This window comes from Felis catus, chromosome F1 (genome assembly GCF_018350175.1).
Source record: "Felis catus isolate Fca126 chromosome F1, F.catus_Fca126_mat1.0, whole genome shotgun sequence".
Classification (NCBI taxonomy): Eukaryota; Metazoa; Chordata; class Mammalia; order Carnivora; family Felidae; genus Felis; species Felis catus.
In genome coordinates this window covers 15,624,290-15,640,000 of record NC_058384.1, presented here as the reverse complement: position 1 = coordinate 15,640,000, position 15,711 = coordinate 15,624,290, and the positions used below count along the sequence as shown (strand labels likewise).

The following is a 15,711-nucleotide window of genomic DNA, read 5'->3' as shown; positions in this document are numbered from 1 at the left end:
TAGGAGTCTTCATCAAGTTATAAGGGATGGTTCTTCAAGTTCTTTTTGGGTATCACCAGAGGCATGTGGGACACCCTGTGCATGTAATTTGGGATCTCACTGGGACAAAGAGTTTAAGTTGTCAGAAGTATGAGGGGAGGGTGTTTTGTTTTGTTTTTGACCTCCAAACAGTCTACTCAAATCAGAATAAACCTGCATCCCTTCTGGGGCTTTTTGCAGATCCAGAAGTAGGTATCACAACCAAGAGTGACATCGACACTGGCTCTGCCAAAACTGCCGAGAAGCACAAAGTAAATGCTGTGGCCATTTTCAGTTCTAAGTCTTTACGGACCGCCACATCTTTCTGTACAGGACACTCTCCTGCCATTGTCTCTGGTTTGTGTGTCGTATGGTCTGTCTGCTGTTCCCCCCCCCCCAAATGCAAAACATTTACTGCCGAGTCTACGGGCTTCCCTATTTCCCAGCTGGCATCTTTTTGTGGTTACTTGAGCAGCTAAGCATGCCTAAAGGTGGGGGCCATAGGGCTTTTCCAATGTGTTCCGGGAATAAATCAAGGAGGATGACACCACACTCCACTTGGAAGTCTCCTACCTTGCCTCATTCTTTGTGGATCTCCTCAATGTGGAATCTTTGCTCTTGCTGTGTCTTCCTCTCCTGTTTCCTTCTATTGAGGATTTTAACGTGCTCAGAAAATCTGTGGGTATCGTTACAATTTGAAAATGCGAACTGCCTTCACTCCAATTTATATTTTTGTATGTGTCCTTTAGAATGTAAATTTCATACCCATCAGCATTTTGGTAAACATGCTGTCCAGAGTCCCTTCAGGTGTGCCCTGGGCACAAATATCTGAAATATAAGAGGTGGCATATCGGTCATGGAAAACATGCACTGGAACTTAAGTTGTGAAGAGAAAAAATCCAAAATTACCTGTGTGGCAAGTCCCCACGGTGTCCTTCACTTGTGTTCACATGAGCACGTTCTCTCGTGTCCTGTGTCACAGGTACAGCTAAAACATGGAAACTTACACCAGACATCAAAGTGCATTTGTGTTAATTTTGTCTTTTAGAATTTCAGCTCATTTTTCCAGAGAACACAATTACCCTGCAAAGTGTACTGCACTTAAGCTGAGAAGTACCTCCGAAGTAAAATAACTTAGCTGAACCCAACTAACAGGTATAGGTTACCTGTTTCTCTAAGAGCACACTTTCCCAGGTCCTCTGCAGGTCCTCAGGATCCCCATCTCCCCATGTGTCTCTGTGCCCATGGATAGCACTTCCAGAGAGGAGGAGACCCCATTGTCGGGACAGAAGTAGATTGGGCACAGGCAGGGGCTTAGAGGCAGAGCTTTGAGCCATGAGGGCTATGATTCCATGTGTGGACACTGGTATTGTCATTCCTTCTCATTCTGTAGTTCTTCATATACACAATAAACAGCCTTTGTGGTGAGGGGGATGAAGGGGGGAGAGTGATCCTGGACACAGATGTCTTCCTAGCTGGAATATGCTACCTTTTTAATTTGGTATTCAGTCTATAAATCTTGGAGAAAAAGGGCCCTTGCCGTTTCTATGTTTCCAGACACGTGGGGACACTAGTTGATCCCAATCACATCCATTCCCCACCCCAAAGCTGTAAGTGGAACCCAAAGTGTGGGTAGAGATTTTGGCACTGATGTTGCCCTCTTGGAGCCTGGGGGTGGGGAAGCTAGTAGGATATGAGCACTGCTGCTTTGGGTTTCTGCTTTTTCCTGGTGTTGGTGCTCTGTTCTTTCCTATGAACATACCTCTCATTTCTTTTCGGCAGGCTATTTTGTATGCAAGAGTCCTGGTCCTTTCCCAGGATTGCCTTGCAGGCTGTGCCCCGTGGACCACCCTTCACCACCAGTCATGGGCTATAGGCCACATCCCCCTCCTCCACCTACTCTATTTGTTAAGATGACCTGAACTGGCTGAGTGGCTGGTAAAGTATATTCATCTTCTTCATGATTGACTTGGTGGCAATGATGTAGAGACGGTTGTGAGTCTTGGCAATCCAACTACAAACTGCCTGAGGACACTGTAGCATATCTCAAGTTTCTCAGGACATACATACAATGGGCAGTGGCATGTCCCTATAATACAGTGAGCTATACGTTTCTCTTGTCAAATGAAAGAGGAGTTTTTACACAAAAGCAGACGTAGCAGCAGTACTGGTGCATATGTTGGAGACACAATGTGTTGGGTTCTGTAATGAATGAGGTGCACCCCTAACTTTTAGAGCATCAGGTGTCCTGTGTGACAGAGGGACATTCATTAAACGATGCAGACCTGGTGATCACCAACATGGAAACACCAGTGAGGATCCAGGGCAAAACCAGGGGAGCCTTGAATCATATAGGAATAGAAGGGAAGTTGAGCACAGTAAGCAGAGTTTGAGGAGGTGCAGAGGGGAGGGTGTTGGGGTCAGTGAGATGCAGTTGGAGGTCATTCCGGCCACAGCCTGAGCAGGGAGTGTGAGGTCCATACGGAACTGCTATGTGGGATCGCTCTCAGTGCAAAGTGCACGCAGGTAATCACCTAAAAAGATTCTCGTCTCCCTGCATTTTCCTGAAGGTTCTGGATATTTGTGGGGGGAAAAGAGCCCTGGATATATGAGGTATTTAACTTGGTCTTATGAAAATGCTGTATGCCCAAGTTCATATCCCTCAAGAGACTAAAAGTGGGGACAGGGTCTAGATCAGCTGAGTCATCCTACAATTCAGGGCTGGCCAGATGACACCACTGCTGGACCCCTGTCATCACCCTGACTACAGCTTTGCATCTCCTCAAACTTCTCTCACAATATTATGACAGCTGTGTTATCTGTGAAAACAGGGGTAATATTTCTTTCTAAGAACAAGAGAAAAAGAAGACATTCAGTGCATAAAGCGTCTGCAAAATCTCTGGGAACGGTCCCCTCACGCTTCTCACAGTTTCAATTAAGATATCGCCACACAATGATCCTCCAAAAAAGATGGTCACAGGAGTTCATTAAACTAAGACTGTTAACAACTCAGCCCAGGGAGTGGGAATCACTGTTTTAAAAAATAAGACAATGTCCCTCGTTTTTCTATTAGAATTCGGGCCCTGTCACACAATGAAAGAGAAGATAATTATGAGAATGTGTACATTCAGAGACCTAGATCTGAAGACAATCATTTTCTATTACACATAGTCTCACAGATGCAGCCGCACACTAAAGTGCTCATCTGAGGCCACAGATAAACTACAGAAGACAGAATGCATGTAGGAAAACATAAGATCACAGGGGAATAAACCAAAATCTCTTTGCCTTATAGGACAACTCTTTTGAAATTGAAGAGGACTGTGCACGGTGACAGACAATCGTGTTTGCATATACATTGTAAGAAGGTGTCAGATCTACCTGAATGCTTTCCCTGCCCATCCTGTCCCCTCCACTTTGTCCTTCCTACTGTCCCCTAATCTACGTTTCATCGTTTTGTCTCTGTGCCAGCGTCTGCTTCTAGGGCCATCTACTCTCGCTCCCCATTGAGTGCACACAGTGGGGTTCCTGTACACACAGGTAACAAAGTGCCAGAAATGGTGGTGAGGGAGGATAGAAGCAAGATCACCCTTTGTGCGGGGGAGCCTGAGGGAGTTTTCCGGGGCGATGGGAACTACCTATATCTAGATTGATGGGGTGCTTATGCTCAATTATTTTGGAAATATTCCCTGACTCCATGGTGCCTTGGGGTCAGACAGGTATCTGTCCTTAGGAAATGGCTGAGTTCTAATGGTAGAGAAGGATGAGGGACCAGCAGTGACTGTGGTAGAGGAGTAAGGGTCAGACCCACGCCCAGGATGCCAGGTCTCCACAGACAGCACCAAGTGTAGGAGGATTCTGAGGAGCAGATATTTCTTGATCAGACCCATGGACTACATAATCCTCCTGTAGTTTCCTCACTGAGCGATGGCTAGAGCCGAGGCCAGCAGCTGGAGGACCTGATCATGGCTGGAGTGGAGCAGTGGGCCTGGGGGATTGAGTCAGGGAAAGGGCCAGGCAGAAGGTAGTGACAGGGAGTTTGAGAGACAAACGGAAGAGAAGAGAAGGGACCCTTCTCTGCTGACTTCACCTACATTTCTGTGTGACCAAAACGAGACCCTTGTCTCCCACGGAAGGGAAGAGGGCTGGCAAAACACCGAGTGACATACTCAGCTCAAGTGCCCAGGGTATCTGCCTTGCTCTTGAGTACCTAACACAGGAAGCACGTGCTTTCTGTTACGATTGGAACTGCAGCTCGTACCATTCAGTGAAAATCAATCCAATTATGCATCCCTCAGCATTAAAGTACTCCAACAAAATTAAGTGAACAGACTGAAAGATACAAGGCAGGATAAAGTCCGAAGGTAGAGCGACGGCAATACTTACGGGAATACAGTCTATCCGAAAAGGAGGTAGGTACCCTAGTGCAGGCCTCAGCCACCTGGGCAATATCTGAAAACGTAAAAAAAAAAAAAAAGTCCTTACTCCAAAAGCAACATTAGCTCTAGACACAAAGGGATCATGATTAAGGTTTAGAGAGCAACCATAGGACTTCATGGTGCTGTATCCATGAGATCAAGTTTCATCAAATTATACCCTTTAAGTTGAGGCTCTTTGTTATATGTAAATTATACCTCATTAAAGAGAGTTTCAAAACATAAAATGCTAGAAGCAAATGTGGGAACGTTCCTTTCTAATCCTGAAGTGCAAGGGTGAGATGAGTCTGTCTGCCCATGTCTCAAAAATCCAAAATAATACACTCAAAAAATTAATAATAGCAGAGTAAGCAGACCCTGAGCTCACGCTGTCCCATGTTTTCAACTGCATAACATCCACATCCAAGTCCATGAACCAGAGAGGGATCCAAGACTGGCACAACAAACTCCGCACCTAAATAGAAGCTGCAGCAGGAAGGTTAGGAAGGTCCGAAAGTTGGAGGCTGGCTGCCTGCAGAAGGAGCAGAGAAAGTGAGCCCTCACACGAGGGAGCTGACACAGGAAAGACTAATCTCCATAACATTTGGCAGTAAAACCCAGAGGGGCTGAATTCCCTTGAGTTTAGATCCTGGCGCTTTGGAGGTCAGCTGACCCAGCACCGGGTGATCCAGAAGGATGAGTGATAGCCAGGTCCCTGCCTGTGTAGAGACGCAACGTAAACATGGCATTTCACACAATGCTTAGGCCACAGGAGACACATGTGTTCATGCTGATTCTTGATTCTTGACTCAGCTGGCCTGCCTGGGTCCCACTGACACCACTGAGAGCAAGCAGAGCCCACAACAGACACGCAATCAGTGCAGACCCCTGCACTGAAAGGAAAAGTAACCCAGACACAACAGCAGGGAGTGAGCAATACCCATACGCTATCCTCCTGAAGGTCCAGGTCCTATAAATGGAGACGTGCACTGCTGAGGACTCCAGGACCTCTTTTTCATACTGTCGTTAATTTCAAGATCAAAAGGCACAGCGACTTTCTTAACACAGAGAAATAGAGCCAGAGAGACAGACAAAATGGACACACAGAGATGTTTATCTACAGTGAAAGACCTAGTCAAAGCCACAGCCAGAGATCTAAGCCAAAGAGATATAAGTAACATACCTGATACAGAATTTAAAGCAATGATCATAAGGATACTCACTGGAGTTGTGGAATGAGTAGAAGAGTGAGACCCCTGACAGAGTTAAGATATAACACAGTTAGACACCGAGGACACAATAAAGGAGAAACATGCTTGCTGGAGTGAACAGAGGGATGGAAGAAGCAGACGAACAAACTAGTGACCTCGAAGACGGAGTGGTGGAAATTAATCACATTGAACCAAAGAGAGAGAACAGAATTCTGCAACGTGAGATGAGACTAAGGGAACTCAGTAACTACAGGAAAGATAATAGTATTCGTATTGTAGGAGTCCAGAAGGAAGAGAAAATGGGGAAGAAAATTTATTTGAGGAAACAATAGCTGAAAACTTCCCTAATTGGGGGAGGGACACAAACATCCACATCCAGGAGACTAGAGAACTCCCATCAAAATCAGGCCAACACACAAACTTTTGTAAGCAAACTTACAAATTAGGGTGAGAATAAAGAAAACTCGTAAAAGCAGCAAAACAGTCCTTAACTTAGAAGGGAAGACCCATAAGGCTAGCTACATATTTCTGAACAGAAACTTGGCAAGCCAGAAGTGAGTGACATCACATAATCAAAGTGCTGAATGGAAAAATCAGCAGCCAAGAATACTCTATTCAGCAAGGCTATCTTTCAGGATGAAGGAGACACAGACTTTCCCAAACAAAACCTAAAGGAGTTTGTACCACTAAACCAGTCCTGCAAGAAATATTAAGAGGGATTCTTTGAGTGGAAAGGGGAGACCAACAGTGACAGTATAGAGGTAGAAGACAAATTCAAGTAAAAAATGAACATTTCTGGAAAAAAATCAGTTAAAGTACTCAGAGAAATGGATTTGAAATATAATAACATCTGCCAAAAACCTAGGGAGGAGAAAGTAATGGGTTCAAATGTAAATGACCATCAACTTAATACAAACTGCTAAATGCAGAAGAGGTTCTATAAACACCTAACAGTAGCCAAATCCTAAAACCAGTCATACATATGCTAAGAATAGAGATAAGGAAATCAAAATATATCACTAAAGAAAATAAGCAATACATGAAAGAAAGGCAAGAAAGGATCAGAGAAAGTCATTAGAAACCACAACAAAACAGGCAATAAAATGGCAATACATATATACATATCAATCAATTTTGTGGGAAATGGAGTGAATGCTCCAATCTAGAGATGTAGGGAGTAAGAATGGATGAAAAAACAAAACAGATTCAGATGCCTACAAGTGACCCACTTTACACCTCAAGAATGATAGTGAGGATAGAGAAACATCACACAAATGAATGTCAAAAGAAAACTGGAGTAACAATACTTGTATCAGAAAAAAATACACTTAAAAAAGTACATAACAAGAGACAGAGGAGGACAGTCTATAACAGTAAATGGTACAATCCAAAAAGAAGATATAACAACTGTAAATATATCCCACAATTGAGTGGGATTTGTTCCCAAGCTACAAAGGTGGTTCAATATTCGCAAATCAATCAATGTGATACAATACATCAACAGGAGAAAGGATAAGAACCAGATGATCGGGGCATCTGGGTGGCTCATCCTTTAACAGTCTGAAATCAGCTCGGGTCATGACTTCATGATTCCTGAGTTCATGTCCCGCGTCAGACTCTGTGCTGAAAGCTCAGATCCAAGAGCCTCCTTCGAATTCTATGTCTCCCTCTCTCTCTGCCCCTCCCCTGCTCATGCTCTGCCTCTCTCAAAATTAATAAACATTAAAAGAAAAGAACCATACAGTCCTTTCAATACATGCAGAAAGGAACATTTGCAAAGTACAGCATCCGTTCATGCATGTAACCCCCTAAAGTAGGTTTAGAGGAAACATACATTAACGTCATAAAGGTTAACTATAAAAACCCTGCAGTTATAATCAACCTTAATGGGGAAAATCTGAGCGCTTTTCCTGTAAGGTCATGAAGAAGACAAGGATGTTTCCTCATACCACTTTTAGTAAACAAATTCCTGGAAGTCCTAGCAACATCCAGCAGACAAACGAAACGAAACGATTTGCAGATTACATGACACTATATATAGAAAACGCTAATGAGTGCACCCAATAACTGTTAGAACTGATAAATGAATTCAGCAATGTCACAGGATACAAAATCATTGTACAGAAATCTGTTGCATTTGTAGACAATATGGAAGCAGTAGAAAGAGACATTAAAGAAAACAGTCCCATTTACAGTCATACGCCAAAAATAAGATATCTATGAATAAATCTAACCAAAGTGGTGAGCGACCTATACTCAGAAAAGTATAAAACAGTGATGAAAGAAATTCAAGATGACACAAAGAAATGGAAGGACATTCCGTACTCATGGATCAGAAGTACAAATATAGTGAAAATGTCTATACTTCCCAAAGCAATTGACAGAATTAATGGAATTTCCATCAAATTACCGACAGCAGTTTTCACAGAACGACAACAGTCCTAAAATTTGTATGGAACTAGAGAAGACCGCAATATTCAGAGTAAACAATCTTTATGTGAAGTGATAATTATGGATGGCACTATGCCTCTGGATCTTCTGCTCCAAAACACAATAACTCTGGCTTAAGCATTTGAACAAACGTTAGGCATATCCCAGCCAAGGATCATTCTACAAAATACATTGTACCAACGTACCCTCAAAACTTTGCACCTTATGAAAAATATGGAAAAATCTAAAAATTATCATGGCCAAGTGGAGCCTAAGGAGACAGGATGACTGTAATGTGGCAGCTGGGATGAGTCTGGGCTAGGAGAGGTTAAAACCGAAGCAATCTGAATACAGATATAAACTTTACTTCATACTACCATATCTCTTTGATACCTTGATTGTGATCATGTACCAACCATTATGACATCAATAGTGAGAAAACAGTCTGATGTATGTGGATACTCAGTATTATCTTCCCAATTTTTTTTGGTAACTAGAAACCCATCATGAAAGAATAGATTATTAGTAATCATGGTTTTTCTACACATAAGATTATATAACCAGTTCCAGTATTAGTTACTAGTGATGGCCATGTACCTATTCTTGTTGTTCTTACTATTGTTTAATTTAAATAACAGCATTCATGGTACAGAAAACTGAATGCATGATAAACACTTCATAGAAATATCTAGCTTTACATATTTTAAGATAATAACGTATGTATATAACACTCTATTATGTGGTATGTAAATTAAGTGTTTTTCTGATCTTGAACGAGCATGTCATTGAATGGCTTTCCATAAAGGTGGTTATGCTAGATCACGAATGAGTCTCAGATTTTACAGGATGTACGTCACATCATGCCTGAACATTGTCAAAAATAAAAACATACACGCAGACAGAGGAAGCATTGTGACTGGCTCACTTATTGTAAAGAACCCTTGCTTTAATATTTTCACGTATACTTTTAGCAGGAATATAAGAGAATCAAATATTTCCAAATCAAAGAGATATTCAAAGACTGGAAGAACGATAGGGAGTTCAAAGGGTTTCAGAAGGATAAGATGTGACCATGAAGGGGGAGTCACAGGCAAGCAGCTTTCTCTGGTCCACACTGACATGTTTGCATGAGGATATGTGACTTGCCAAAGGGTAAGTCCCAGAAGTACCAGAGGGAAAGACAACGCTTTAGGGCGGGGTGACGTGGAAAGGGTGCTTCTGTGCCTAAGAGATGGGTCAGCAACCTGGCTGGGGGTCCCTGCGTCAAAGACTTCAAAAGGCCAGCAGTAACCTATACTCACAAAGATCTTAGTAACATAGATCAAAGTAACTTAGAGCCACAAAGATCTTAGAGCCACAGAGTCGACCTTCAACTATGATTAGGAGATGGTCAGAGTTTCACAGGATATGATCTTTGAGCCGGCAGTAGATGGCTAAAATATTATTTAGGGCTATACATTTAATGAAAAAAAATGTATGTGTAAAAATTTGGGTTTGGAATGTTAAGAAAAATCACAGGCCCATCATGGAGTTACTTACGTTAAGGCCACATGTCACTAAACCTAATTTCATTCCTGCAGGAATGTAACCTTTCACCGGTCAGCAAATAATTTCCTAGTCAGTACTGGAAATTTAACTGATAGATCCCTGCCATTCCCCTCAGAGAGGCAGTCTTGCCTAAATAAGGTATTCCATGCCACTTGTTTTTTTTAAGTTTATTCAAGTTAGAGACAAAGAGAGCACATGCAAGAGAGGGGCAAGACAACAGGGAAAGAGAGAATCCCACAACCAAGAGGTCATGATCTGAGCCAAGATCAAGAGTCAGACACTTAACCAAGCCATCCAGGCACCCCGAGAATGTGGAGTTTCAAAGGTTAGCAGTCTTGGCTGGGATACAGCCATGATGGCACTGGCCTACTCCTGAAAAGAAGGCAGCTAACAACTTGCAGTCAGATGGCATTGAAACAGTGATCTGTACAACACCTGGTGCACACACTGGAGAGATTATACACTGATCGGGGAGAACATCCCTGAGAAGCAGTGTTCACAATGAGGGGACAAAGAGCTAGGACAGGTGGGCTGCATGGCACCATTTCCCTGTTCTGCACACCTCCCCCCCAGCAAAAAAAACACAGAGCCATATGCTGGAAACAAGGCAATCCCCACACTGGGTGCCTAAGCTGCTTACACCAACCCCAACTTCCTGGGTTCTGGCGAGACTGGCCTAGGTCACTGAAGCTTGCCTCTGTCGCAATGGATCTGGCCCATTCCCCAGAACACCAGTGGAAGCCCATGACCAGACCACCTCTCTTGACCAGTTATGCTTCACTTCTAGTGGCAATCATTTCAAGTCTCATTTAACAAGCAGATCGGAGCAGACCTAGATAAGTCTCACCACATTGTGGCCAAGGACCATACATTGCTCATACAACTGGCTTGAAGGATAGTGCAGCCAGAACATAAAACAGTGCATGCAACACACACCACAGACACTCCGTGATGTGCCAGGCCCTGGACACTTGATGATCTCCTCTTCATAAAGCCATTCATCTCAGAGGCAGGTAACATAATGAGCTTTGGTAACAGAGAAAGCAAATACTCAACCAAAATGCCAAGACAAGAGGAATGCATCCCAAATGAAAGAACAAGATAAGGTCGTGGCCAGGGACATGGAAGGAACACTTCCAAACTCATTCTATGAGGCAGGTATGGCCTTGAGTCCAAACTGGACAAAGACCCCACCAGAAAGGAAAACTACAGACCAATTTCCCTGATGAACCTGGATGCAAAAATTCTCAACAAAAAGTAGCAAACCGGATCCAACAATACATAAAAAGGATTATTCAGGACAGTGAGGTGGATTTTGTTCCTGGAATGCACAATAGATTCAATATCTGCAAATCAACTGATGTGATACATCACATTGATAAAAGAAAGGATAACAACCACATGATCCTCTCCATAGATGCAGAATAAACGTTTGACAAAATGCAGCAGCATCCTTTCGTGGTGAAAAAAAAAAAAAAAAAAACCTCATGAAAGGAGGGATAGAAGTATCATGCCTCAACATGAGAATATCCAGATATGAAAGTCCCACAGCTCATATCATCTTCAATGGTGAAAAACTGAACACGACGGGGATATCCACTCTCAGCACTTTTATTCACCATACTGTTGGAAGTCTTAGCCTCAGCAATCAGACATCAAAAAGAATACAAGGTGTCCAAGTTGGCAAGGAGGAATCAATCTTTCCCTGCTCACAGACGTGATACTCTCCGTGGAAAATCCAAATGACTCCACCAAAAAACTTCTAGGATTGATACAGGAATTCAGGAAAGTATCAGAATATACAATCAATATGCAGAAGTTGATTGCATTTCTATACACCAGTAATGAATCAACAGAGAAATCAAGGAATTGATGTCATTTACAACTGCACTGAAAACCATAAAATACCCAGGGATAAACCCAACCAAAGAGGGAAAAGATCAGTACAGTTAAAACAATAGAGGGTCTCCTGGGTGGCTCAGTCGGTTAAGTGCTGTCTTCGGTTCTGGGCATGATCCTGCATTTGTGGGATTGAGTCCCTTGACGGGCTCTGTGCTGACAGCTCAGAGTCTGGAGCCTGCCTCAGAGTCTGTGTCTCCCTCTCTCTCTCTGCCCTCCCCCCCCCCCACTCATGCGCTGTCACTTGCTCGCTCACTCTCTCAAATATAAATAAACATTAAAAAATTAAAAGAACAAACCATACAACGTCTATAAAAGAAGTTGAAGAAGACACAAAGAAATGAAAAAAAAAATCCCATGCACATGGATTAGAAGAACAAATATTGTTAAAATGTCAATACTACCCAAAGCAATCGACAAATTCAATGTAATTCCTATCAAAATAACACCAGCATTTTCCACAGAGCTAGAGACAACAATCCTAAAATTGTATGGAACCAGAAAAGACCCCAAGGAGCCAAAGTAATGTTGAAAAAGACAAACAAAGATGGAGACATTACAATTCTGGACTTTATGGTGCATTAGAAAGCTGCAATCATCAAGACAGTATGGTGTGGGCACAAGAACAGACACATAGATCAAAGGACCAGAATACGGAACCCAGAAATGGAGCCTCAAACATATGGCTGAATAACCTTTCACAAAGCAGGAAAGAATATCCAAAGGAAAAAGAAGAGTCTCTTCAGCAAATGGTACTGGGAAAACTGGACAGTGAGAAGTATGAACCTGGACTATGTTCTTAAACTTCTCTCTCTCTCTCTCTCTCTCTCTCTCTCTCTGTTACACACACACACACACACACACACACACACACACACACACACACCTCAAAATGGATGAAAGATCTAGATGTAAGACAGGAGACCATCAAAATCCTAGAGTAGAAAACAAGTAACCTACCTCTTTGATCCTGACTGTAACAACTTCTTGCTTGTCATTTCTCCAGACGCAAGGGCAATAAAACCAAAATAAACTATTGGGACCTCAAGATAAAAAGCTTCTGCACAGCAGAGGACACAATCAGGAAAACTAAAAGGAAACTTAATGGAATGGGAGAAGATATTTGCAGGTGACATATCAGATAAAGGGTTAGTATCCAAAATCTATCAAGAACTTATCACACTCAACACCCAAAAACCAAATAATCCAGAGAAGAAATGGGCAAAAGACATGAAGAGACACTTTAACAAACAGGACATCTAGATTGGTCACACGTGAAAAGATGCTCACCCTCATTCCTCATAAGTGAAATACACATCAAAACCACAATGAGATATCCCCTCACGCCTATCAGAATGGCTAAAATTAACATCTCAGGAAACGACAGATGTTGGCAAGGGTGCAAAGGGAAAGTTTTGCAATGCTGGTGGGAATGCAAAATGGTATAGCCACTCTGGAAAATAGTATGGAGATTCGCTACAAAAACCAAAAGTAGAACTGCACTAGGACCCAGCAATTGCACTACTAGGTATTTACACAAAGGATACATTAATGCTGACTCCAAGTGGCACATACACTCCAATGTTATAGCAGCATTATCAACAATAGCTACATTATGCAAAGAGGCCAAATGACCATTGACGGATGAATGGATAAAGAAGATGTATATTCATACAATGGAATATTACACGGCGATCAAAAGGAGTGAAATGTTGCTATTTTCAACAACGTGGAGTGAACTGGACTTTATTATGATAAAGAAAATATGTCAGAGAAAGACACACATTATATTAAATTCCACAGATGAGAGAATTCATAACACTGAAGAACGTAGTGAAAGGAAAGCAAAAATAAGATACAAACAGAGATGGAGTCAAACGATAAGACACCATTAAATAGAGAGAAGAAGCTCAGGGTTCCTGGAGGGTTACTGAATAGGGGTATGGGCTAAATGGGTGATGGGCATTAGAGACAGCACTTGGGATGAGTACTGGATATATTTTTGTAATTGACGGATCACTAAATTCTAATCCTGAAACTGTATTCCACTATAAGGTAACTAACTTGGGGTTAAATTTTAAAAAAGAAGAAATATTAAAAATAAGTAAAGAAATATACTACCAGTCAAAAGAAAAGAATATATAAATCGGGCTCTTTTAGTGGAAATGAAAGACCAAAATTGTTACAGACAAGAAAGCATCAGAGAAAACATCAAGATACAATGATAAAACAACTAGTAGGGCACTAAATATATACCTATCAATAATTACTCTAATGTAAATCGACTAAATTCTCCAATCAAAAGACAATGGATAGGGGGACAGAATGGACAAAAAAAAAAAAAGAGAGAGAAAAAGAAAAACAAACAAAAAAACAAGGCCTATCTAGGTACTGCCTACAAAGCCTTATTTGGACTTAAGTCACCTGCAGATTTAAATGGAGGGAATGAAAAAACATTTTTCATGCCAATAATATCAAAAGAAACCCAGTACCAATACTTCTATCGGGCAAAAAAACTTTAAAATCGAGACTGTAGTTTGGTACCCTTTAGGTCAATACCTAGCAGTAAAATTGCATGCACCCAATATTTATAGCAGCTTTATCAACAGTAGCTAAATTATGGACAGCCCAAGTATCCATCAAGTGATGAAGGTATAAAGAAGTTGTGGGGTCTGTGTATGTGTGTGTCTGTGTATTCATGTATACGCATGTGTGTATGTGTGTGTGTGTGTGTGTGTGTGTATTCATACATACATACATACATACATACATATGTATATACAATCTAATATGTCTCAGCTTCAAAAAGAATGAAATCCTGCCATTTGCAACGATGTGGATGGACCTAAAATGTGTTATGCTGAGTGAAATATGTCAATCAGAGAAAGACAAATATATGATTTCACTCATGTGGAATTGAAGAAACAAAACAGATGAAAACATGGGAAGGGGGCAGGAAAAGAGAAGAGTGGTAACAAACTACATGTGTCTCTTAATGATAGAGAAAAAAAAAGTGAAGGTTCATGGAGGGAGATGGGTCAGCTCGGGGCTAGATGGGGGACCTGTATTAAGAAGAGCACTTGTTGTGATGAGCACTGGGTGTTGTATGTAAGGGATGAATCACTGAATTCTACTCACGAATCCGAGAATGCACTGTATGTCAACTAAGACTTAAATTTAAAAAATAAATAAAGCTGTAACAAGAGATGAAGACGAACACTATCTCATACTAAAGGGGACAACCAAACAAGAAGATCCAATGATTACAAATTTTGATGCCCCCAACATGCAACTACCAAGTATATAAAACATTTAACAACAAACATAAAAGAACTCATTTATAATAATATAACGATATTAGAGGACTTTAACACATAACTCACATCGATGGACAGAACCTGTAAATAGAAAATCAACAAGGAAACAATGGCTTTGAATCACACACTGAACCAGATGAGTTTAACAGATATATTCAGAACACTCCATACTAAAATGACAGAGTACACATTCTTTTCAAGTGCACATGGGGCATTCTCCATAATTGATCACATTCTAGGTCACAAAGCAGGCCTCAACAGGTACCCAAAGACAGAGATCAGACCAAGCATTTTTTCTGACCACAAAGCTAAGAAACTTGAAGTTAACCATGTGTGCGTGCGCGCGCACACACACACACACACACACACACACACACACACACACACACACACACTAAGGGGGAAAGGCCACAAATAAAGGGAGGTTAAATAACATGCTACCAAATGAATGGGTCAAACAGGAAATCAATGAGAAAATACACTGAAACTAATGAAAATGAAAATACACTGGTAAAAATATTTGGAATGAGGCAGAAGCAGTCTATGATGGAAGTATATAGCAGTACAAGACTACCATAAAGAACAAGAAAAATCCCAAACAATCCTAACTTATAACTAAAGGAATGAGAAGAACAGCCGAAGGAAGGAAATAATAGAGATTACGGCAGAAATAAGGACTATAGAAACCAAAAAGACACTAGACCAAATCAATGAAACCAGGGGCTGGTTCCTTGAAAACAGTAATCAACATGAAAACCTCCTAGGCAGAGTTTTCACAAAGAAGAAGGAAAGGACTCAAGTAAATAAAATCACAAATAACACAGGAGAAATAACAGGCAACGCCACAAAAATACAGTTAGAAGATAATATTAT

General features: G+C 41.4%; 2 long non-coding RNA genes across 4 annotated transcripts in view; one reads left to right on the top strand and one right to left on the bottom strand.

Moving 5' to 3' along the window:
• Positions 1-409: 409 nt before the first annotated feature.
• Positions 410-15,711, bottom strand: part of LOC123382776 — a 45,768-nt gene continuing 30,466 nt past the window's right edge. For 2 of the 3 annotated variants that reach the window (XR_006591680.1, XR_006591679.1), the window contains 3 exons: positions 4,405-4,470; positions 928-1,020; positions 410-846 (listed from right to left, as the gene is read on the bottom strand). This is a non-coding gene — a long non-coding RNA (uncharacterized LOC123382776). The remainder of the gene's footprint in view (positions 847-927; positions 1,021-4,404; positions 4,471-15,711) is intronic. The other variant, XR_006591681.1, reaches the window with a different exon arrangement.
• Positions 1,014-4,681, top strand: LOC123382775. Its single transcript, XR_006591678.1, has 3 exons — positions 1,014-1,173; positions 1,801-1,956; positions 3,314-4,681. It is a non-coding gene; the product is annotated as an uncharacterized LOC123382775 (long non-coding RNA).